This window comes from Mastigoproctus giganteus, chromosome 7 (genome assembly GCF_048544385.1).
Source record: "Mastigoproctus giganteus isolate SK-2022 chromosome 7, ASM4854438v1, whole genome shotgun sequence".
In the NCBI taxonomy this organism is placed as follows: Eukaryota; Metazoa; Arthropoda; class Arachnida; order Uropygi; family Thelyphonidae; genus Mastigoproctus; species Mastigoproctus giganteus.
In genome coordinates, this window is record NC_143581.1 from 177,879,934 (window position 1) to 177,904,039 (window position 24,106).

Here is a 24,106-nt window from a genome sequence, read left to right on the forward strand (position 1 = left end):
AATTCTAATTATCTCAATTAGCTAATATTCAAATGTTATTTCCGATAATATTTTTAGATTATTTAGTTTGCAAAACGCGTGCTTGTTTTATTATGCGATCGAAAGCTCTCTCCGAATTCACATCGGTAAAATTAAAATTTTGTTTCTAATAAGCCGACTGCATTAAATTATTCAGTCGGCTTATTTGATCTTGCTGGGCATAGAATACATAAATGATACGAATTATGTATAAATACTTAGACTATGTGCATAACTTTCAAAAAAAAAAATCGGAATTTTCAAAAATCCGGCATGTGCTGTGTCCTGAGAATGTAGGATTTATGAGATTGTACTGTAAATGTTGTTTATTGGTTATTTTCGACACGACCACCAGGTCAGAAGAGTGTTCAATACATCATGAATACAATCGTATTTAGTAGTCACGGGCTTGAACCACAATTTTCCACCACAGTTGAACCACAACCCTTCGCTATATATTGTGCAGTGGCGAAATACTGTAGGCCGAAATACTGCGCCTGAATCTAAATGCGTTGCCACTATCGTCTTACTTTCCTTCTCGATGAATCCTCATCGAAGGGGTTCTGCTGACGCTGGTCAACTGACAGGCGTGGGATCATCTGGCCGTTTGACCCTCTGCTGGGAGATGCATTCCGCTTTGCCTACCCTTGCTTCCTTCCCCTTTTCTTACCTTTCCTGTCCAACTCGCTCCGTTCCTCTAACTTGGTCTCTCCTCTTTTGTTTTGCAAGTGGGGAGAGAGCCCGTCAGGCGTTCCTAGCCCGGCTCCTCGTGCCGGTGGACGGATGCTGAAAGGCTCCTTCCATGGTGATCGAGCCTCCCAGTAACTAAGAGGCAAGTCAAACAACACACTACTCGCAAATAACCCACACTGACTGGCCTTGAAATGTTGTGTATAGATCACAGAGTACTCAACGCGGATTTGTGGGGAACCACAGGAACCGCTTGACAAAAACACTATGTCCTCTTCCTCTCCATCCAACACGGCCGATGTGCGAATGATTGCCTTTGCCGACGATCTCTCCATCTTAGTACATGGTAACTCCAGTTCCAAATTGGAACAACGGGCTAACTCTGTACTCGATAACTTGCTGGATTGGACTCTGAAAAATAAATTAAGAGTGTCACCATCTAAAACCAAGATGATGATATTTCACTGAAAACTAGACCATAATAGACCTCCGGTTGTCAAGTTTAACGGAGTATCTCTGCCACGTGTTACCAAGATACTCATAAGCATCTTGGTATTATTTTTTATGAAAAATTGTCATTTTTACCACACATCCAGAACCTTTACAAAAAGTGAAAACTTTTACAGCCATGTTATTCAAAATCTCTCGGCGGGACTGGGTTTAAAAAAAGGGGACCCTCAGAATTCTACACTACACAGTGTTTATTCATTCCAATCGTTACATATGCAGCCAGCATATGGTTTCACAGAACCAAACTTATTACAGTTGAAACCAAACTAGACAGTGTCCAACGGACCTTTTTGATAGCTCTCTTGAGAACTTGTAGAACAGTTTCAACTGCATCTTTGCAAGCCATCGCAGGCTTGTTACCTCTGGATCTGTATCTTACGTACAAAGGCTTTGTTTACTGTATTCGTAAAGGATATTCTCTTAACTTTTTCCGATTTGACCTGTGATCCCACTGCTGATCCAAAGAATAAAAAAGCGAAATGTTGGACTGAGCTTCATAAAAGATGGCAAGTGAGATGAAAATTCCTCGACCCAAGGAGCAGTGACCAGATGTTTTATTTTTGATATTAAATTCACTACCTCAAAAAGTAATCAGTTTTGGTTCTACCTTGTTACATCATACATTCTAACTGGTGACGGTTCTTTGAACGCTCGTCTTCTTCAATTCAATCTAGCAACATCAGATACCTTTTTCTGCGGCACCTCCCATGACTGGAGTCATGGCTTATTCTTCTACCCAGTTTACCAAGATTCATTTCTCTCCTGGAAATGAAAGATATCTTATTGCAAACCAAAATGCCTTCTCAGCTCTACAGGAATTTGCCACATAGGTTTTCAACAGACGACGCGGATTGCTGAGCTGACTTCTATAATCAACAAAGCTACGTTTTTTTTAATAATAATCATTATTTTAACATTTTATCTAATTAATTTATTATTATTATTTTTTTTTCTTTATTTTATTTATTAATTTTATTTTTATTTTTTGAAACGTAATAATATTTTGTCCATTAATTTTTTTTTTTTTTGTTTTGTTTTGCTAGCCCCTTAGGATTCGCTGGTCTCCAGTTTATTAGAGACGGATTTTAAACTGCTTGTACCCAGATTTGGGCTTCCTCGGTACAGGAACTGCTGGCATCCATTGCTATTACACTTTCTGCAGTGGATGCGGGATTCTTTGTGGTAATCACCACCGTGCGTCATTATAGGAGACTGCTGCAACCATATGACTTGCGCTTATTCCTATCCTATGGGTGCTTGAAATATTACATTTAGTTTAGTACGTGTATAATTGGGCCCGCCTTCTCGTGGCGTGGATGGGTACTGGGAAGCAGCCTTCCTGGTGATCGCTGCTTCCTGGTAGCAAAGCGGCCAGAAACAGCTGAACAACAAACACACACACACACACACACACACACACTACGCAAACATAACACTACACGCATTTCTGGCCATTGTATATCATCGCAGAGAACCATGGCAGTGATAAGCTAACGTTTAGGGGCCGCCTTGCGTAAGACGCAACACATGTCCACATCTTCTTTCTCTCTACCATCGCAATGTATAAAGGCGGAGTTGAACTTTCGTTCAGGTGCCGTCCTACATAAGATACTGTCCATGTCTACATCCTCTTCCTCTCTGGAACACTGTTATACATAAATCTACCCACCAAGAAAAACAGTGCGGCACAATCAGAGGGTATATTCCTATGTATATTGTAAAAATCTTACACAGAGGGTGTGAATTGCTATTTTAATACTATTTGGAATAATCGAATTTGATTGCATTATCCTGGCTTGGTGAGAATTGGAAGCCATTGTGATGACTGTGCTTCGGTTAGTAGCAACGTTGCTTGATGCCATACTTCCTGCTCTCATCCATCACATGTTCGGCCACAAACCTCCATACCTCCATAGTGTACTACCTGGACGTTCCACGATCACCAACTTCTTGGACACACTGTTCAGAATTGAAAGTACCTTAAGCAACAAAGAGCAACTGGATATTGTGTTTCTCGACATTAAGGCGGCCTTTGACAATCTGTCCACCCATGCATTATGTACCATACTGTGCAACTATTTCAAAATCTCTGGCAACATCTTAGTTCTCCTTAGGAAACTCCTTCAGTCCAGGATCCTATGGATCAGAAATCAAAACCATAATCACCACATTCTCTGCTCCAGAGGGCTCCCCCAAGGGGGCGTTCTCTCTGCCGCCCTCTTCGCCGCATCTTTAGAACCCTTCCTATCAAACCGTACTAATTTTACCACCTACGCAGATGATATTAAGTTCTTTGTCATCACAAAATGCCCCCAGTCTCTCCAGTCTATTACTGTGAGCTCCAACCGACAGCTACATGAACTGGAAAACTACCTTCATGCGATTGGGCTCTCCATTAATAAAGAGAAAACTGCACAACTCTCTATCACCAAGAAGAAAAATACCAACGATGTGGACATCATTATTGCGAATTCTCCAGTTAAAAAAGTCACCCAACATAAAGATTTGGGTATCATCTGGGACAAAGACCTCACCTTCTTGCCTCACTTTAATGCCACTCGAACGAAAACATATTCGGCTTTATGGGCAGTAAAACAAGAGATCTCCAACTTCCATAACCCGGACCTTATCATCAAATACATTCTTCGTTGTATTTTCCCAATTCCATTATATGCCTCGACTATATGGTCCTCAGCACCCTCATCATACCAAGCCAGGTTCCTCTCCCTGGAATTCTGGATCTTGAAATGGCTAAATAGGGTTGCCGGGCTAACACCTACAATCTCAAAATCTGTTCTGGTCACCAATCTTAATACGCTTCCTTGGAGGTATCACATCATCTCTAGGAACCTTCTTACCCTCTCTCAGCTTCTATCCGGAAAACTGAGGTCACCCGATATTTGGGATATGATCGCCAGACCGTCTGACAGGAGAAGATGCCAGTCCAACACCTCCCCATACAGATCGAAGCTGCGTAGCATGTCCTCCTTGGACAACATGTTTCCACACAACTCCTTCCAAATATTTAACAGATTAGCCATAGACGCTGAGAAACTTTGCAAGGACAGAACCTACAGATCTTCCATTCTTGCAGACATGTATGCCTTAGTCATGCTCTAGGTGGACTCTCTGTGATACCGCAATATCCACGCTTCGGTGTACCCGGATGCACTTTTATTTGTTGTAACTTTATGTTTTTGTACTTGTTGTAACTTTATGTTTTTGTATTTGTTATAACTTTATGTTTTTGTATCTTCACCAGTGGCTGTTTAAGGCCGTATATTGTATCTGGCTCTGTATGCAATGCATATGCCTGTATTTTATGTTTTTTCTCTGTATATAGCTCATGTCCTCTAGCTGCATAGCTGTAAAAGGACATTTCTTCGGAAATAAATTGATATTAATAATAATAATAATAATATTCACTTATGGTCATAAATCAGTAGGATGACTATACTGAACAAGAATAGAACTAATGGACCTGAATGACAGCACTGAAGTCGATTCCAGGCAGGTGCTCATGCCATTAATTAAAATATCTTTAGTGCCCTTAGCATACTCGTATATACATAGACTTGCGTATATCTATGCATGAATATTTTAGGTTTAATTAAAATAACGCTGCGATCGATTCTCTCTCTCTCTTTTATTTTTTTTTTTCTCTCTTCTTTCTTTACGCTTATCGATAAACTAGTGATTATGGCGGGAATAGCTAAACTGAACTTTATTTTTATGAGGCTAATTTAGCTATCAGTAATTTTGATTAAATTGGGGGTGTCCCAGTTTAATCCAGTGTTACTGATAGTTGAATTACGCTGACAAAAAGTAGGGGGAGTGAAGAAATTCAAGAATGGAAGGGTAACAGGGCCCAAAATAATTTTGCTATATATATATATATATATATATATATATATATATATATAGCAAAATTGTTTTGCAAGAGGTATGAACTGCTTGTTTTGCAAGAGGTATGAACGTATTATACGAAAATATAAGCAGCATTTTGATTCTAGTGAAAAAGAAACGATCTTTAGTGCCCTTAGAAGTGATCGATCTTACCACCAATGACTGCTGCCGCTCTGGAATATCCCAGAATCGTGAAACTGTTAGCTTTTCCTTAAGAGTAATCTGTTGAACTCGTTTAATAACAAAATTTAATGTGTACATATATTTATATTTTGTATCTCGCTTTTAGTGTATGATATTTTCCTAGTTTAATCATTATTTAACCCCTCTCTGTATATGTTGACGTGTCTTTCAGATAAAAAGGTAGAGTGCCCTTATATAGATGTGGGTCCCTATGTAAGTTTTCATAATGTGTTGTTGTTATTGCGATAAAGATTTCTTACATTTCTTATAGAGCTGTCGAAGTGGTTTCTAGGTCACTTCACTAAATCAGTGCCCGTATGGGTTTGCGAGAAGACTTAATTTCCAGAAAGTTAATCAAAATCTTATTGCAGAATATTTTGAAACCGAGACAGAGGGATTTTAAGAAATGTTAGGAAACCAACGTTGATAATACATAAGCTTAGGCGCGACATATCCGAGTTTTGAGCAGAGAGTGCAATAATGCACACTCGTTTGAGTGGACCCTTGTCAAGCACTTGTGACTGCCGATTATGTTTAATGATTGTATTCATTCTCAAAATAATTTTAAACTACACTGACCTAGTGTCGTGCAGAAGCATAAACTTTTTATATGCACTATTTGCTTTGTAGTGATTGCCTTATGAAGTTGGTTGTGCAATATTCTTTCGGAAATAATAACAGGGAAAGGTATGTTCGCATATCTTAGTGCCAAACCACTCCTTCATTTAAGAATCTAAACCGCTAATAGTTCGCTTACGTTCAACTTATACAATTCTACATATACTTTAAACTCTGGCGAGGTTGAGTATATTTCTCGTGTGAAAGGCACAAAAAACTGCAATAAAACGACAATTTCCCGAACGCTAATTTAAGTGAACAAAAAAGAAGAGGTGGGGGAAAAACTGGCAGGTAGCACCGCCCATATGTGTCGCATACAGTTTATTTTACATCACTTAAAATATTTAAAGAATAAAGCGGATTTAACTCACACTTGACGAGATCGCTGGACATGCTCTTGTTTATCAGTGTCAGGTGGCGAAGTTCAAATGCGAAGTATTTTTATTTTAAGACCAGTGACATGCAGTTAATAATTCACGATTGATGCTTCTGGCTTTCTATTGCAATTTATTTATGACATAGGAAAGTTTATTGATGTTCGGAATGCTGCTTGCAGAAAACGTAGCCTGTACCATAGGGCGAGAAATTTTTCTTCCTTGGGAACTTGGCTTGCGCTAATGTATGACCATAATAAACAAGATAACGTTAATTTCCTTTTCGGTTCTTTATAAAGTCTTTTAACATATTGAATATTTTAGGTGAGATCTTGTATTGTAATCTGCTGTTTATACCTGTTGGCTGAATGAATTGTGGGGCGTCGCGTTATGGATGAAATGCAGACAAGGCTCGAAATATAAACTTGTAGTGCTATCTATCAATGACAAAATTGGTATTGAAAAATCTAAGAATGGTGTTAGTGGCAATCAACAGTTTTAAACATAAAAAGGAAGAGTGGTTGCAAAATTGAATCTCGTTTTTATCCCAACAAATTGGTTATCTAAGCTGGCCAATCCCTAATTAATTGAGATAATCCATATTCCGATTAACTATAAATTCATAGTGTACTGGAGGTGACTACCTTGACATACACTTGTGTATGTAGGACGTGCACCATCGTCAGGGTATAGAGTTCACATCCAAGGAATGTCTTACTTGGTATTAGACAGTACCATCTAGTAATTGTTATCATTCAACACGATACTAAATATCACCTTATTTATTGGAGGCTTCAAGTAGGACAAAAGAGGGTTTAGTCTTCGCCTTTTCTTGTCTCGTGAAGCATGTAATATCAGCGATGTCTTTTGAGATTACGATACGCATCATGATGAGAACCAAACCACTTTACAACGTACATTAAAGTAAATTCACCGGCCTGCCACAAGAGAGCAGATTTTTCTAAAGATAATAGTAACTCTTTGGAAGGCCTTGGATCAAATAGCGAATAATCTCGCTGTCAGTCTGTTGCTGAAAAGATTGGGTATATCAAGGAATTAAGCATACATTTTCTATAACGCGCAAACCGTTCTGTGTGTTCTGCAACAAACTAACCGTTCTGTAACTTCACTAAATTAGAAAATCCTCCTTGTGCCATTCTTCGGACACGAGTTCGCCTAGACATTTCCCCTAGGCTCCAACTAAATTGAGCCCCATCGCGCATATCATTTATAATTGATCTGCTTATGGATTAATATCCTTATGTCAGTCATAACAGTGTTCACTTAACATTTTCCCTTTCTCTGATTTGTATAGTACCTTTTTATACCTGATTTTCATGGTATTTTTTATATCTCATTTTCATGGTATTTTTTATATCTTTCATTTTAGTTTATTTATTTATACTAATAAATAAACTTTGTTTGTTTATTAGTATAACAAAAACATATCTTCATATTCTTAAATTAGCCCCTGAAAAATTTGGAAAGATGGGTTTTTCCAACCTGCACAAATAGCAAACTGCAGTTTGGAAAAATCCATCACAGATCGGGGATAGGACTAACTTAAGAATATGAAGATATGTTTCCATCTCACTTACTTTGCCTTCTCTCGTCTAGTTTTAGACGAATCAGCTACATAGACCATATTGTGTCGTATATATTGTTTGTAATTTGTGTGGGTTTGTGTTTTATTGTCGATTTGCCAGCTTGCTGGACAAAAACCCAAATTTCTGGGGAAAAAATCTCTGCTACCCTCGCCTGAGACCGACTAACTCAACCACGTTGTGAAAAAAAGCCCATAAAAATTCTGAGCATCATTGATGGGATTCGAATTCCGTCTTTTCTACCCAGTGTGAGGATGACGCCTGACTTTATTAACTTGCTATGTGCGAGGGCTTGCTTGAACTGCTCATTCCCATTCATGAATTCAAACTGGTATGATTCTGATTAATTAACTACTTCTCTCTTATTCGTTATGATTTCATGCGTTTTACAGATCGTACTCTTGTATATGTCCATGTCCTCACAAATAGTACAGTTGCTGTAATCGCTGTTCTTACATGGTGTATGGAAAAGACCTGTTTCAGTTTAGACCTATGTATTTTCCCCTGAAAATTTGGGTTTTCATCCTGTAAAGCAGTTAAGCCGATTATAATTCACGTAGGTAGCAAATTTAATATATGATGCTTAATGGCTCTAGTTGCCTTGGGGTTAAAACAAGCAAACAAGTATATACGGCTCTACCATTATTATCTGGGCACTCTTCCGTTGATTACTGGTTAGGGACTGCCCAAGCATCTAGTGTTAGTCACAACTATAAACATGATGGTAGGCCGTCGAGGGACAGTAGTACGATCGTGAATGCAAGATTCCACCATCGACGGAGTTAAAAGACTTCCAGCGTGGAATGACAATAGGAGTGCCACATAAGCATCGGTGTGTACGTGACATTTCAATGGCACTGAAGATTCCTAGGTGACGATTGGTGATGTGATCTGCAAATAGAAGCGGACTGCTGCTGAGACCCGGAAACCTCCGGAGCTTAAGGAAAGTAATAGGAGAGCCGTGCAAAGAACTGTCCGCTCGAAACGCAGGTCAAAGTTGTCGCAGCATATACACGTTCTCAGTGAGATGATTGGCACACGTCAGCAGCGATGAAGTGCACAAGACTCTGCATGATATGGGTTACCACGGTCGTGCAGCCGTTCACAAGCTACTAATCACCCCGACTAATACCAGATTTTTTTATGAAAATCCCAAACACGAGAGGTATTAGAACCTATAGTACTTAGTATCGTGCATGGGCTGAAGGTTGAGAAGATGAAAGAAGATACTTGAATTTCTGTAGATTGGTATATTCAGGAAATACGTATGAAGGAAGGTTGTTCCAGAAAACATAAGTTGAATGAAAGTATCTTTAGAAAAGACACTTCCATGCGCGCTGTCCTCCTGAATTGGCTTCTATAATTTTCGCTCTCTCTTTAAAAGCAGTCCGAACACGTGCGACGACCAGCAGAAACAGAACGTCCATGAGACAGAGAGGGGAGAGATTCTATTAGAGATAAGTCAATAATTAATCCAACTGCTCTCGTTTGAATGGAATTCAGAAGCCTGAGAGGTTTTCGGGACACTGCCCCAACGATTGTGCCCCCAATGTGGGAACAATATTCCATGGCGGAATCGCGAATCGTACAGAGTGAACACCTGTTTAGAAGAAAAGTAACGCCGAGAGCGAAAGAGAAAACCAAGTTTTTTAAATGCAGAGGAAGCATTATTTGTAATGTGCTTATGCCAAGGGAGATTAGAAGTCAGGATAATCCCCAATAGAGATATATGATCTTGCCTAAAAATCAGTATGCCATCTAAGATAAGCACAGGGGCAGAAGAATCCTTCTTACAGCAAACTAGATGACGTCTAGTTTGGGTAAGGCCGACGTCCTTATAACTTAGATCAACTGTGCTTTGCAGTGACGAGTCATGGTATATTGTCAACCAGTATGATGGTCGTGCCTGCGTGTGACGAATGCCTGGAGAAATCTACGTGCCGGACTGGATCGTCTCGACAGTGAAGTTGATGAAGGCAGCATAATGGTCTGGGGATGTTTTCCGTGGTTTAGCCTCGGATCATTAGTTGTTTTTGACAAAACCACGAATGGCAACCTTACACATTGTCCAAGATGTCTAGACAGACATCTTGGACAATGTGTTACCTACATTGTGATAGCACATCTAGGAAGGCCCGTAAACATTCGCTGTATCATAGGTATAAAGTGTGTTCGTGTCAAACGGCACCAGGGGCTCCCCCAATCTCCGCGTTGCTTTCTTTGTAGTGTACCAGTTCACTGGAAAAGCCAAAGATTTAAAGTGTGTGGATCTTGAAAGTATAGTGTTGGGTATCGTTGTTCCTCTGGCCATTTAGCCGCTGGATCCCTGCTGAAGCCCAACGTTGCCCATAGTCAGCCCCGCGAAGGCAGACCAGGTACCCAGTAGTTTTAAATATTTACTATGGCAGGTCATGCCACCTAATTTTTTGAGATTTCAGTGGCCATCCCCCTAGGAGCTCACATCTGGTGAGTATGGGCTTGGCACACCCAGGGTCCTGATCTGGATATCATCATTCTTCTCTCTCTCTCTCTCTCTCTCTCTCTCTCTCTCTCTCTCTCTCTCTCTCTCTCTCTCTCTCTCTCTCTCTCTCTCAGGGTAACTCAGAAATTTTCTTTTTTTTTTTTTTTTTCACGTAGTGCAGCAAAACCTCAGGCTTCCTTGCCCCACCATAATAATGATATAAAAATTTTTTTTTTGGCCAATCGCTGGATAAAATGGACGCAGTTAGATTTGTACTTATGAATTTTGATAGCTGTGTGGGCGTACGTTGTTTAGGCAGAGTAGGGGGGACTGAAGGCTGGGGGGAAGACACAAATATGGGGTCAATAGGGAAGGCGACCCCAGAGTTGCCAGTGGGGCATGTCCGTGCCCCATCAGAGGGGAACGGAGGGCGGCGAAGGGAAGGGGCGGAAGGCTTTCTCTCCCCCAGCCTGGGGGAGAGTGTGGAAGGAAAGGCACTGCGCTAGAGCACGGTACAGGTCGTCATATGGCACCTTTGCAGCGTCGCTGCATTTGTCTAGTCCTGCGTAGTTGTCTGTTTCTCTGATGGTTTAATTCCTGGAGTAGAACTTAGTCCAGTTGGTGTGATAAGTCTTGTTACGTGACGACAGTGTCTCTGCTGGCTTGTTGGGTCCGGCTTACCACAACATGCCAGGTCCAGGTCCCCTCCAAGTGTGATTTTGTCTCTCTCTTCTTCCTTCGTAACATGGCTTTATGGTGTCTGTTTCTTGTGGGGGGTTTGTCCCATCTTTGGTCATTGAGTTTTCGTGTTGTACTTTGCTGGATGTCTGTGTGCTCTCTATCATTTTAGCCTCGGGTTTTTCAGTTTGGGCTGTGAACTCGGGCGTGTCTAGTAGGTTGTGTTCCTCATTGTTCGGTACGTATTGGATCCTTGTGATTAGGAGGCTTGGAGGCTTGTAATGCCCTCATACAACTCACACTCATGTATAATATACTGCCATGTTTCCTGTTCTCCGCAGGCACAGCCAGAGCCTTCTGTGATGCCCAGTGCGTCAGTAGGTGACTGCTGCATACCATACTGCTCACATTGTGACGGACTGGTTTGAGGATCTCAGCGTCGAAAAGTTCAACTGGCTAGCCTAGAACGCCGAACTCAATCCTATAGAGAACCTGTTAGACGAATTGGATTGTCGTGTGCTTGTGAGGAAAAACTGTCTAAAAAACTGAGCTAAAATGACCACCTATTTGAAGGCCGAATGGCGGAAAATATCGGTGGACGTTTACAAAAAAAAAAAAAAAAAAAATCTGGTGGAGTGTGCTTCACGGAGACTGGAGGCTCTCGTAAAGGGTTCAGCACACTTTATTAGTTTTCTTAAAAGTAAAGGTCATGTACGAGTGTATATATATGAGATATACAGGTGTTCGGATATTAATGGTAGGGTAGTGTATATCAGCTTTGATTTTCTCTCTCAAAGATTTCTAATCTGTGTTATCTTTTGTTCAAAATCTCTTAACCTCATTCTGTCAAATTGATTTGTTTTCGTTTAAGTTATGTAATATAGATCTCTTTCAATTGTCAAAATCATTCAGAATTTGTTATTATTATTTTTTTTTTACTTTCTTGAATCTAAGTTTTCTGCGTTGTAATTTCCCTAACAGGGAAGCGATTTTTCATGGTGATTTTAACGTTCTTAACCTCAACTTCGTTTCTATTTTCAAAATGTCCTGACTATGCTGGCAGAATGCCAAAGTAGTCGTAAAACTAATGGCAAAACAGGTTGTCTTTTCACTTAGTGGAATACCAAATAATACTAATCACTTGCCTAACACTTCCTATTTTCCCTTACCAACAACCTGTCTTAGCGGGTAGCATAGTGGTTATAATCATCATCCTCTCCGCACTTAATCGAAAAGGCACATATTCGAATCCTTCAGTGATGCAAGGCAAGGAACGTTTTGGGCTCTTTTCATCTCGCGGCTGAGTATAGGAAGTTATAGTCACCCTAATATGACAGTATTTTTTTTTTTTTTTTTTTTTTACCAACGAACTCAACGTTGACATCCTTTTGTTATAGAACTCCTTTTCTCATTACTGTTCAGTCTTTTGTTGTTTGAATTTACACGAGTGACAAATGGGATGCCCTACACCAGTTATGTTTTACTAATGAGATGAAATTATTGGTAAAAGAAATTAATAAGATGAAATATTCCGTATTCAGTAAATTATTACTGATGACGGAAGAGTTCATCTTATTAATTCCCAAAAATTTTTCTACCCAGTCCTTTCTCACTTTTTTAAGAAAAATATAAATAAAAATAATTTTTCGTGCACAGTTTTCCTTTTCGCTTCATTGAAGAATATTTTTTTTCATGAAGTGATATAACCCTTTGCCATCATGGTCTCTAAATATTGTCTCTTCGTTGTATGCTGGCTTACAACTGTAGCATTAGTAACAACGTGATTCACGTTAGCTGTTATCGTTGGTGCTGAAAATAATGGCAAATAGGATATCGCCAGGTTTGCCACATATTATGATTTAAAATAGGAGAGACTGGTATTGTCCCTTTGCAATACAGATGTAAAGCAGTGTTGTGTTATGACATTAAGAACCTGGAAGCACATATCACTGTGTGGGGAGTTGAATCAGCTTTTAGATAAATTTTGATATTCACATTTTCAAATAAATTAATATCGTTATAAATTAATATTAGCTGATAGTGTGTGACTGTGTAGGCAGAGCTTAATCATTTCGAATACATGTAGACATGTGTATATGTAAGGGTGTCACTTAGAACGTTTGTTCAACTCCGCCTCGTATGTCCGTGAAGAACAGTATCACTACAAATGGGCCAGATATGTGAATGACGGAGGTTTGTGTGAATTATGTGTTGTTCTGTTCTGTCCTCTTGGTTTCCCAGAAGTATTAGTCACCTGGACAGATGATTCTGGGTACTCGTCCACACCACGGGAAGGTGGGCCAGTCCTAGAAAAACACGTACTGTCTCAAAAGAGACTCTGAACCACTTGGTGTTGCTTGCCAGCAATTGGGCCAAGATCCTCTGGGAGCCCATTCCACAGGTAAGAGTAGAAAAAAAAATAATAAAATACAGGTAAAATTAATTAATTAAAAAAAGTAATAATAATAATACCAGCCAATCTCGGAAAAGGAAAAGGAAGAGTAAAAAGCGATCCAGGGTCCTCCCTATTTGCTCCAATAACAATCCTTTCCCAGTTGATGGTAATGGCAGAGCGCCCTCTGCTGATCTCGAACAATCGATTGCAGCTAAACTTGACTTCGGCATCTCTACTCCAGTTGCTGCCTCCATCTTGGAATCGCTTGCCTACCAAGATGGAGCAGCACAACCTGCTCCATCTTCATCCATCCGACCAGTTGTCTCTGTTTCTTTTTCCGCTCCAGCTCATCCTGCAGCCTCATACTCTCCAGCTTTTGCTCTCCCAACCATCCTTACTTCCTTTTCTTCTTGCAATCTGGCTACTTCAGCTCCAAAAGCTACTCTATCACTCTCTGCTCTTGAACGGACTGTTCAACTACGTTGCATTAGGACTCCCATCCTTGAACAGGCTTGCTGTTCCTGCCTCCTCTGCCCCTGCTGGTGGTTATTCTGCTTACCCCTCATCCCTTAATCAAGTGATCTCTACTTTGCATAAAAATCTAGTGGCATTTCTAAACCACGACAATAACAGATTTACCAAGTCTGCATCGAATACTGTGCAGGAGCTGTGGGTTAGTCTGGAGACTATCTTCACTGCTACCCTGATTGATAATGAAATGCCCCGGGCAGTTAATGAAGAGATCAGGTCCCGGACAACCATCCTTGAAAAGGTGCTTCATACCTTTTCCAAGCTCCTTGCAACCTCAACTGATCCTGCACTGGAACCCTCTTCACAGAAAAGTGAGCGAACTCTCAGATCCTATGCTTCGTCCGCCAAGATGACATCTGCTCCACTATTCCAAGGATTGTCTCTCCTCCCACAACAAGCTAAAGCCGACACCAAGAAACCTCAGCATCTTCTAGTTCGTGTATCTGAACAGTCAGAACTGAAGACTAGTGGAAAGGTGAAAGAAATGGTACAGAATACAATACTGTACTCTAAAGAACGACTTCAAGACGGTCAAGATCAAGTCACTGAGAGCAATTAGAAACCAGGGTGTTCTTCTTGAAACCACAACCAAGGAGGATCTGGACATTATCGCAGTTGCCAGCCCGTTTCACACTGTTGGAGTCAATGTGAATCCCTCCCACCCAAGCGCGCCAACCTATCTATACTGGTGTATGATCTTCCAACAAGTGAGGATTTATTATACAAGAATCTTGCTGATCATAGATCACCCTTGAGGAAATAAAGCAGGATACCAACTTCAGATTCACACCAAAGCTAATTCCAGTCCCACAGTCCACCAGGTCATCACCCTGTCAACTAGAATCTTTTGAATAATCATGTCCCTTGACAGAATCTTTTTTTTTTTTTGGTGTAGCGCTCACAAGTTCCGGCCGTTCACCGTTGTGATTAAATGCTTTTTGTGTCTCGGATACGAACATACATCCCAACACTCTGCAAGAACATGGCCACTGCGGGCGCAGTGGCCATCTCCCATGCTCTTCAACCGCAGCCCCTACGTATACAGTGCAGTTCCTCTCCTTCCAGTCCACAAATCCCTAGTTACACCAGCAATAACCACAGTGTGAAACTTAGTCATGCAGATCAATGGTCACAGATCCCGGACTGTCGCTGATGAGATCCGAAGTGCAGCGGAGGAGCACTCTATAGATATAATATCAATCCAAGAACCCTATGTCTCCAGGGTGAAACTTGGTAACCCGTTCAAAGTCACGGAGTTCTGCCTCCATACTCGGGTAATCGAGCCCACCACTGATGACCCAAAGACGTGTAGTGATCCTCAACAGTGAGCTGGACGTCCTGGTCATCCATGGCCTTTGCAATAGGTTTGCTACCTGTGTTCCAATCACTCATGCTTCGTTCATGTTTTACCTAATTTCACTCTACTGTCCATCTTCCGTGGACATCTCAACTACCTTGAGTTTGCTCTGGACTTTTTGAGTTCTAAATCCATACGTATGACCTCCGACGTCAATGCAAAATTCCAATTCTGGTACAGCCATTCCTAGATCCTTTTGGGTTTCTCTGGAGGATCTTATTCTCATCCGGAATGTGGCAATCCACAATCAACCAAATAAACTCCCCACTTATTGTAGTTCTACTGGGCAATCTAACATTACTATCACCACCAACCATCTGAGGTCCCAGATCACTGACGGGGCCACTGTCCCTGACTGGACGCTGAGTGATCATAGGGTCATCCTATTTATTTTTGAACCCATTGGGGGTGGGTACACATCCCAACGGAAACAAATCGGGTTAACCCTGTTATGTCAGCATTAGTTGTCCTAACCAGGAGTTCAAATTCAACCATTTTATTAACAGCACTTCTAACATTACTGTAGACATAGTCTTAACTATGTCTACAGTAATGTAGACATAGTCTACATGATACATCCCCTTAAAGTTATTTAGACTTGTTTCTCTATCTTTATCATCCCGCTTATTTGAACCGTTTCTACCCTCAGAACATCTTGCCAGCATCGGCTGTTGTAGCAAAAAACAAGAATCTTTGAGGTGAGTGCAAGCATTACTTTGTCCCGTATCATCAGATAAAAGTGGTTCTATGTTACCTTCTAGCACACAGTGTGGAAAACGCTTAGCCTTTGTGCTCGCTGTGGCTAGACATACTTTATATAAAGCAGAGATGGGAACTCACGGCCTGTGGACCCATTTCATGTAGCACATGCGATGACCTGATTAAAAAAATTAATTAAGTCTTTCTTTCTTATTCTGCAATAAAATTTTTACCTTCCATGACACGTTTCGTTTTACGGCTGACACAGTCGTGTTTTATTTATTTTATTTTATTAATATTTTTTTTGTAATGTCTCTGAATTTGGTACTGGAACCGTATCCTTCCGTATAATCTTCTGTGAACAGCAGAGCGGTTAAAATCACTGCTCTTCCGCACTACGTAAAGAAGATACGTTCGAATAGAGATGAGATAAAAATTTTAAGGACTATTTTTAGACTATAACCCGATTAGCTGCCTGGGGCGAAGATGCGCAGTTTTTTCTTCTGAAACTTGAATTTTAATCTGGAAGGGCAAACAAACTGACTGCAGAATACGCACAATTTTCAAATATACAAAGGGTACTAGGAAAGTTTTGCAATACAGCTTTGTTTATTTAATTTTTTCAAAGTAATTTTCTGTACATTCAATACACCTCTCCATCCTCCGAAACCAATCTTTAAACCAGTTCTGCCAAGTTTCACTAGGGAGTAAAGCACACTCGTTGTCCCAAGCCCGTAGAAGGTCCTCATCACTGGAAAACAGCCTCCCTTTTAGCTTCATTTTCACATGCGGGAACAGTGCAAAGTCGCAGGGAGCAAGGTCTGAACTGTAGGGAGGGTGCTCGAGAAGTTTCAGTCCTGTCGTGGTCAAATATTCGGTGCAGGCTTTGGCGCGTTTAGCTGGAGCATTATCGTGATGGAGGTACCAGGTGTCCATTCTTGACTTTGGCCGCAGGTTCTTCATAGATCCAATGACTTTAGGCAGCCATTGTTCAGTATACCACTTAGCTGTGACTGTCTTCTGCGTGTCCAAAACGACACGTTCCACAATTCCACTCGATTTGAAAAATACAGCTATCATTTTCTTCTTTACAGATCGGGATTTTCTGACAATTACGGGTGTGTCGTCATCATCAAAGACCCAAACTTTGTTTTGAGCCTTGGTCAGCAGATCGTAATAGTACAGCCAAGTCTCGTCACCTGTCACGATGTTGTTCACATACCGAGATTGTCCGTTATCAAACTTTTTTAACATCTCCCGACACCAAGTCACACGTCGTGTCATCTGCTCTTCAGTCAGTTGATGCGGCACCCAGAGAGAACAAAGTTTCTTCACGTGCAAATGATCTTGCAGAATCGAACGAATTGCTGGTGCATTTAGGCCCAAAGTATCCTCTATCTGTTGGTAGGTCACTCGCCTGTTTTCGTCAAGCATTTTCCTCACAGCAGTAACGTTTTCCTCCTTAACTGAAGTTCGTGGCCTTCCCGGCCTCTCAGAATCCTCCAGAGTGAAATTTCCCCTTTGGAATTCTCTATACCACCTGAATATCGTTGTACGATGTGGACAATCATCATCTAGTGCAAGAGTCATTTCTTCTAAGCACTGGTCTATGGTTAAACCACGCACGAAATTATACCGCAAAACTGTCCTTATCTCATTTCGTGACCACGATGCCATCGCAGGCACTTTACACTCTCACTACTAATGAATAACTGAGCCCATCGACTTGGCGCGGCGGCTACTATGCACGTATGAACATGTCTCAACATGCAGCAACAGTGATTCATTGTTGTATCATATTGCAAAACTTTCCTAGTACCCTTTGTAATACCTGACGCCTCATGGCAGTTGTATCGGCACAAAATACTACAACCTATACTTGTAATTTTACCATATCAACAATCATTTAGATTGTCCTTAAGTCGGAATACCTGTGAGCGGCGTATTACGAAATAAAATACTAAAATTAAAAATAAATTATCGTTATTATGTAAAAAATTCCTGTAAAAATAATATATGAGCGAAAATATAATAGAGAATATATATAAATTAGAACATTTGGCTGTGGTAATTTATACAATTTTTATCCGTCGCGCATTGATCAAATGCTGCTCAGTACTTGAAGCTGAAAATATTAAGTAGGACACTGTTTATGAAGCATCATGTTCATTGAGGGACTTTTACTCTTTCATTTTATTCAATGCCATTATATGCAATATGATTTTAAGAATTTCTCTGCCGATTCCAGAATCAGAGAATTAACTTATATTTTCATGAATAGCGTTTCTCCATAAATATGTAAATAGTTTAACTTTATGCAAGAACTGATTCCTTTAGCGTATGCAGCCACAATGAACACTGGTAGCAAGTTTCGCTTTCATCGTATTGCCTGCTATTCTCCTGCTACTAATCTCATTCCCAAGTTTTGTGCTTCCTTAATGAGTTTGAGGGTACTTCACTGATATCATTGCCCTAGGGATATTTAGAGCTGGATTACTTTCAGAATGTGATTGAAAGAGAGAAGAGCAGTTGAAACTGAAATTAATTCCATGCTTGAACTCTATGATCAAAAATATGAAACCAACCCAGATCTGTTTGGGGTCCTCAGTTTCTCTTAATGACTTTTCGTTTCATTTTCTTGATAAGCGTTCTTCTTTGAACTCCCTTTCCGCAATACCTCTAGGTAAAATAGAAGCTCCAAGTTTTATCACAAATAAAACAAGATTTGTCAGCAACAAGTGAGAGATTATGTTATAATAAGACTTGCTGCTACTATTTGTTTCTAGTTATACTAGTTCTTAGAATAGTATTCAAAAATAAAAGTTAACCAACCTTCTTTCGCACGTTATGTACGATGTCTGGATTAAGTTGATATAATTCTAATTTGAAACCTTCTCATTCTGAGTGAAGTCACTTGAAAACTTATTTCAACTCAGAAAATATACACCAAGGTAATGAAACCTATTTTTCTTTTCTTTTTTTTTTTTTTTTGGTTTGCGGTTAGAATAGGATTTTAAAAAAGTAAAAGTAACTAATGTTCTTTCACGCGTTATGTGATATCTGAATATAAAAAAAACAGCAATGATTTATTGGTTTCGTAACTATTCTTTATATTGTTGTTTTTTAATATTTTTTTCGCCGAGACCGCTGAACCCATGACTTGCTGTATTGCTTTATTCTAGCGCCTTTCCTGCGGTTGTTGAAAACTCCGAATTTTTTGGAAATAAAACTTGTAATCCTCACCGAGATAGGTTAAAATGATGATCACTGAGTGAAAATATCCCACAAATATTGCTCCTGTCGCTACTCGAATCCAGTTCGTTCTCCCATGCTGTGTAGGAGGAAAAATATTGTAACTGCTGGGCTAGCCATGAGGGCTGCTTTCCCCTACCTCATGTTTGTTGTAAAAAAGTATCTGGAAAGAAGTAAATTCCGCAAATAAAATATGGTATGGTAGTATTCAATTTAAAACTGTTTGTTTAGGGTTGGATATGTTTTTAGGTTCCTTTGCATATATAGCTACGTAATGCGCTTATTGTCTTCAACATGTCCATCCGTTCGTAAAACGTAGTCCTAGTGATCAAATTTTTGACCAAAGAAGGTGGAAATGGTAAAGAAATTCATGAAAGAATGTAGAATGTTTTTGGAAGTATCAACCATCTTACAACAGTGGCAAAACTGGTTGCCACTGTTACCAACCATCTTACAACAGTGGCAACCAGTTTTGTCACTGTTGTAAGATGGTTGGTAGAGTTCAAAAGAAGACGAGAGCTTGTTGAAGTTGACCCAGGATCTGGTTGACCTTGATAAAGCTTCACGAGAAGCGTTTTTCGACCATGAACTTAATGCAGTTAACTCGAATACTGTATGAAACAAAACTGTTTTGTCTTAGAGCGTTAGAACTTGAGTTGTAAACACATTTTGCCGTTGGAGTTCCTCCAGCCAAATAAAACTGCATTTCCCAATATGGACAGAACTCTTGTTAGTTATACATGCCTCTGGCAACTGAACGCGTGGAATAGCTCTAGTAGAATAGCTCCAGCAGGCAGATTTTCCTGACTCTGATTCCTCTCTCTCTCAGGAGGACTGGTTACCTGGAGTTACTGGTTACTTTTCTGAAATAGAAATAACTAAAGAGACCCTAATTGATGTCATCAATAAACTACCCAACAAAGCCACTGTAGGTCCAGATGGTTTCCCACTGTTTATTATCAAAATTTGCAGCCCATATATAATCGACCTTCTCCTTCACCTTTTCCGACAAATTCTGCAATCTGGAATAGTTCCTTCAATTTGGAAAACCTATCATGATAAGCCCATTCCAAAGATCAAGAAACCCAAATCTCCTAAAGACATGCGACCAATATCCATCAGTTGTTCTTTACTCAAAATTTTTGAAAAAGTAATTCAGCCAACAATTGTCCAGCATTGCTTTGCACACAGGCCCGAGTACCTGCATACCGTTCTACAAAGGAGATCGACAACTACCAATCTTCTGGATACCCTCTTCAGAATTCAGCGCACCCTTAACAACAAATCACAGATTGATATCATATTCCTCGACATAAAATCGGCTTATGACAGAATACACCTCCCAGCTCTTTTTACCATTCTGAAACACTACTTCGGCCTGGCAGATACCTTACTTCAAATTTTGAAGTCTATTTTACTTCCTGTCTGTCTGTGACCCACAATGACTTTCAAGTAACTATTGACGTCTCAAGAGGCATTCCACAAGGAAGTGTACTGTCAGCTATCCTGTTTGCAGCAGTTTTGGAGCCTTTCCTTGCTCAGAATCCGAACTTTGTCTCTTATGCCGACGATCTGAAGTTCTACGTGAGCTCAGATCATAGTCATCAGATTCAACATATCAACGAACAAGCTTCTAGGCAGATATTAAGCTTGGAAAGTTATCTTGCCACAATTGGGCTGCATCTGAGCCCTTCCAATTCAGCACAACTGACGATAACCAAGAAGAAAGTCAAAAATGATATCCAAATCTTTGTTAGTGGGGAACCGGTGCAAAAGGTGACCTCTCATACTGATCTTGGCCTGACCTGGGATGTTGGACTCACTTTTCAGCCTCACTTTGCCAGGATGAGGCAGAAGACGTACGCTGCTCTTTGGGCAGTGCGTCAAGAACTCGTTGGTGTGCATCAGCCAGCGCTGCTTGTTCGGCACATCCTGAGGTGTATTTCGCCGATTCCTCTCTATGCTTCAGAAATTTGGTCATCTGCCCCTGCCTCATACCTTCAGAAGTATCTCAGTTTAGAGTACTGGTTGCTTAGATGGATGAACAGGGTGGTAGGCCACCCCCTAACTATCTCCAGATCTATCCTACAAGCAAATCTGGGCACCACTCCCTGGAGACATATCATCATGACAAAAAATGTCTTCACGCTCGCACGGCTTCTAACGAGGCGAATTGATGCTCCATCTGTATCCACATTAATCTCTGGCCCGAGGAGGGCAAGGGGGGAGCACCCCGACTCCTGTCTCCCTCTACGTCTTATGCTGTCAAACATTGATTCCCTGAGGAACATGTTTCCAGCCAATTGTCTTCGGATCTTCAATAAATTTAGGATCCACCCTGATAGGTTATGTGAAGACAAGCCCTACAGGAAGGAAATCCTGAATAACTGCTACAAGATTATGAAATTATAATACTCTCCTGCTCCTGGATATGACAGACTGTTTTTTTTTTTTTTTGTTTGTATATTACTGTATATCTTGTATATTATTGTATATTTAATCCTGTAAATGTCTCGAGTCGAGCACATATGCACTCTTGTTTATTGTACATTGTGTTCCTCGCACCTTAGTCTGTAAATATTCACACCCTTCTGGCACAGAGCCGTCCCAGGGTGACCCAAGGTTTCTTGGGAAATAAACTGATTTAATAAATAAATAAATAAAATATCATTCTGTAGTGCATGGATGGGGGATGTGACTACACCAATACCCTGAACATAGTAGGTTTGTAAAGAGAAAAGGAAAAATGAGAAACTTACACAAAAAATAATAAATTACATTGCACACACGTAATTATATGCAACTGGATAGTCCGCCGAGAACAAAACGCAAACTTTTTATGAAGGCAGGGAATTCATACGTCAGAAGACGGAACGGAACATAACCTTTCAATAGTGTGTGTGATCCACGATTAATTTCAGCAATTCTAGAGATTTCAAATTATTAAACTTCGCTACTACCAAATATTTTCGAACCTACGCATGTTCGATTTTTCACTTTACTCTCTCTGGAAAAAGTAAACATTTGTGTTAGCAACATATGAACTTTATATTAACATTTCTTTGATTGTATATAATGAGCTGATTTCGATCATTCTTCATTTAAACAATTCAGATGTAGCTTAATATATCCCAGTTAAACGGAACGTCGGCTGTACGAGCGCTTCTGGTTAAGAGTAAGACTTTGACGTTAGAAAACCTCAGACGTCATAAAACGTTGAGATGTTTTCTGACTGAGTCTGAATCTGAAGAATTTGAAGAGCAGTTGACGCATTTTTGTTTATTCTTCCCACCCGCTCTTAATGTACTGAATATTCATTTTGTCTTAATTACTTTCGCGTATTCGTTCCATATGAAAATTAGTTGAACAGAAATTGCAGTGGGAATAAAAAAAAAAAAAAATGTGTTACCCAGCATACGTATAATCTGATAAGGAATTCGAACTGCCTTCATTATTAGTCGTTACGTTTATTTTCTGCTTCGCCATGCAGAAACATTCGCATTGTTAGCATGTGCGTAAAACTGTGTTAGCATTCTTTCAATATGTTACTAATGCTTCAACATTCTAAATTATTCAAAAACAAAAAGCGCTACTTCAAAACATGGTAATTCTTCGGAGGACTTTCATCTTCATTACCATTTCTACTTCAGTTACAAACTGTGCAAAAACAGTTTGTAAAAATTACGCCGGGAAAAAAAAATAATAAATAAATAAAAAAAAATAAGTAGAGCCACAAATAAATACCGAGGCCGAAATGGGCCATCAGTGTAATAGAGCGATTCGTTTAGGACGAAAGATAAGTGACGTTGTGGTGTGCAACAGTTCGGTGGATATTGTTCGTTTTACATTATGTCTGCCTACCTGCCGCAACTAATGCAGCTGCCTTCTCGCTAAAGATCTTTTGTTAAAAAATGGCAGCAAGCGAGGAACTAATGGTAATCATAAACGTCTTCTAAGTGAACCTGCACTTTCAGCCTTTAAGTACAGTGGTATCATTTGCTATTTGCACAAATGGCAGTGGCTTATTTAGAAGTTGTATAACAGTCTGAGCAGGTGCGCTCTCTCTCTCTCTCCTGTGCGTGTGCGTGCGTAAGAGAAAGAGAATAATAAATGGAACCTGATTCCAATTAGGTATCAGTCGGTTTCAGACTGATGGATATTTTATGACTGTAACCTAGAAGACGTTGCAAGAGACAGACATCCGCTTCTCAAAAGAAGGAGAAATTAATTATTTCAGTAGCAGGGTTGGAGGAAAGAAATCCATACTAATTTTCATTCCAAAATATACGTAAAATTTCTCTTCCTGACATTCAGCAGTTTTACCTGTGAGACATTTTAAGAACAAAGATGGTAGGTTTGTTTATTTGGTTTTTAGGAGCATTAGCAACTAAGGCCATATTACTCCGTGATATGCGGTGGTCATTTCCGCATCCTCCGTATTTGGTGGTGACGGGCTCGAACCCCGGTCTAATCAAGAAGCGTGTGTTACGCACTGTTCCTCCTTCCCACCTGGCTACGGAGGCGCTAAGATGGTAGGAAACTTTACTTTTGTTTAACCAAACTAAAGACACTTGTCGGAATGAAATCCTTTGCCTCGCCTCCAAACTGAAAGAAAAGTTAACACTAACTAAATAAACCCTCCAGTTTCATGAAAATGGTGTAGCCAAGGCTGTGGAATAGGGGGAAAAAAGAAGGAAGGAATGCAATTTTTCTTTCACTAATTTAAACTTCCGCTTTGAAATAAAGCGAAGATTTTTTGCAGAAGTACCTCCATTTGTTTTACTCACAGGCCTGGTGCATTTTGGCTCTAAACCAGGTTGCTGACCTGCG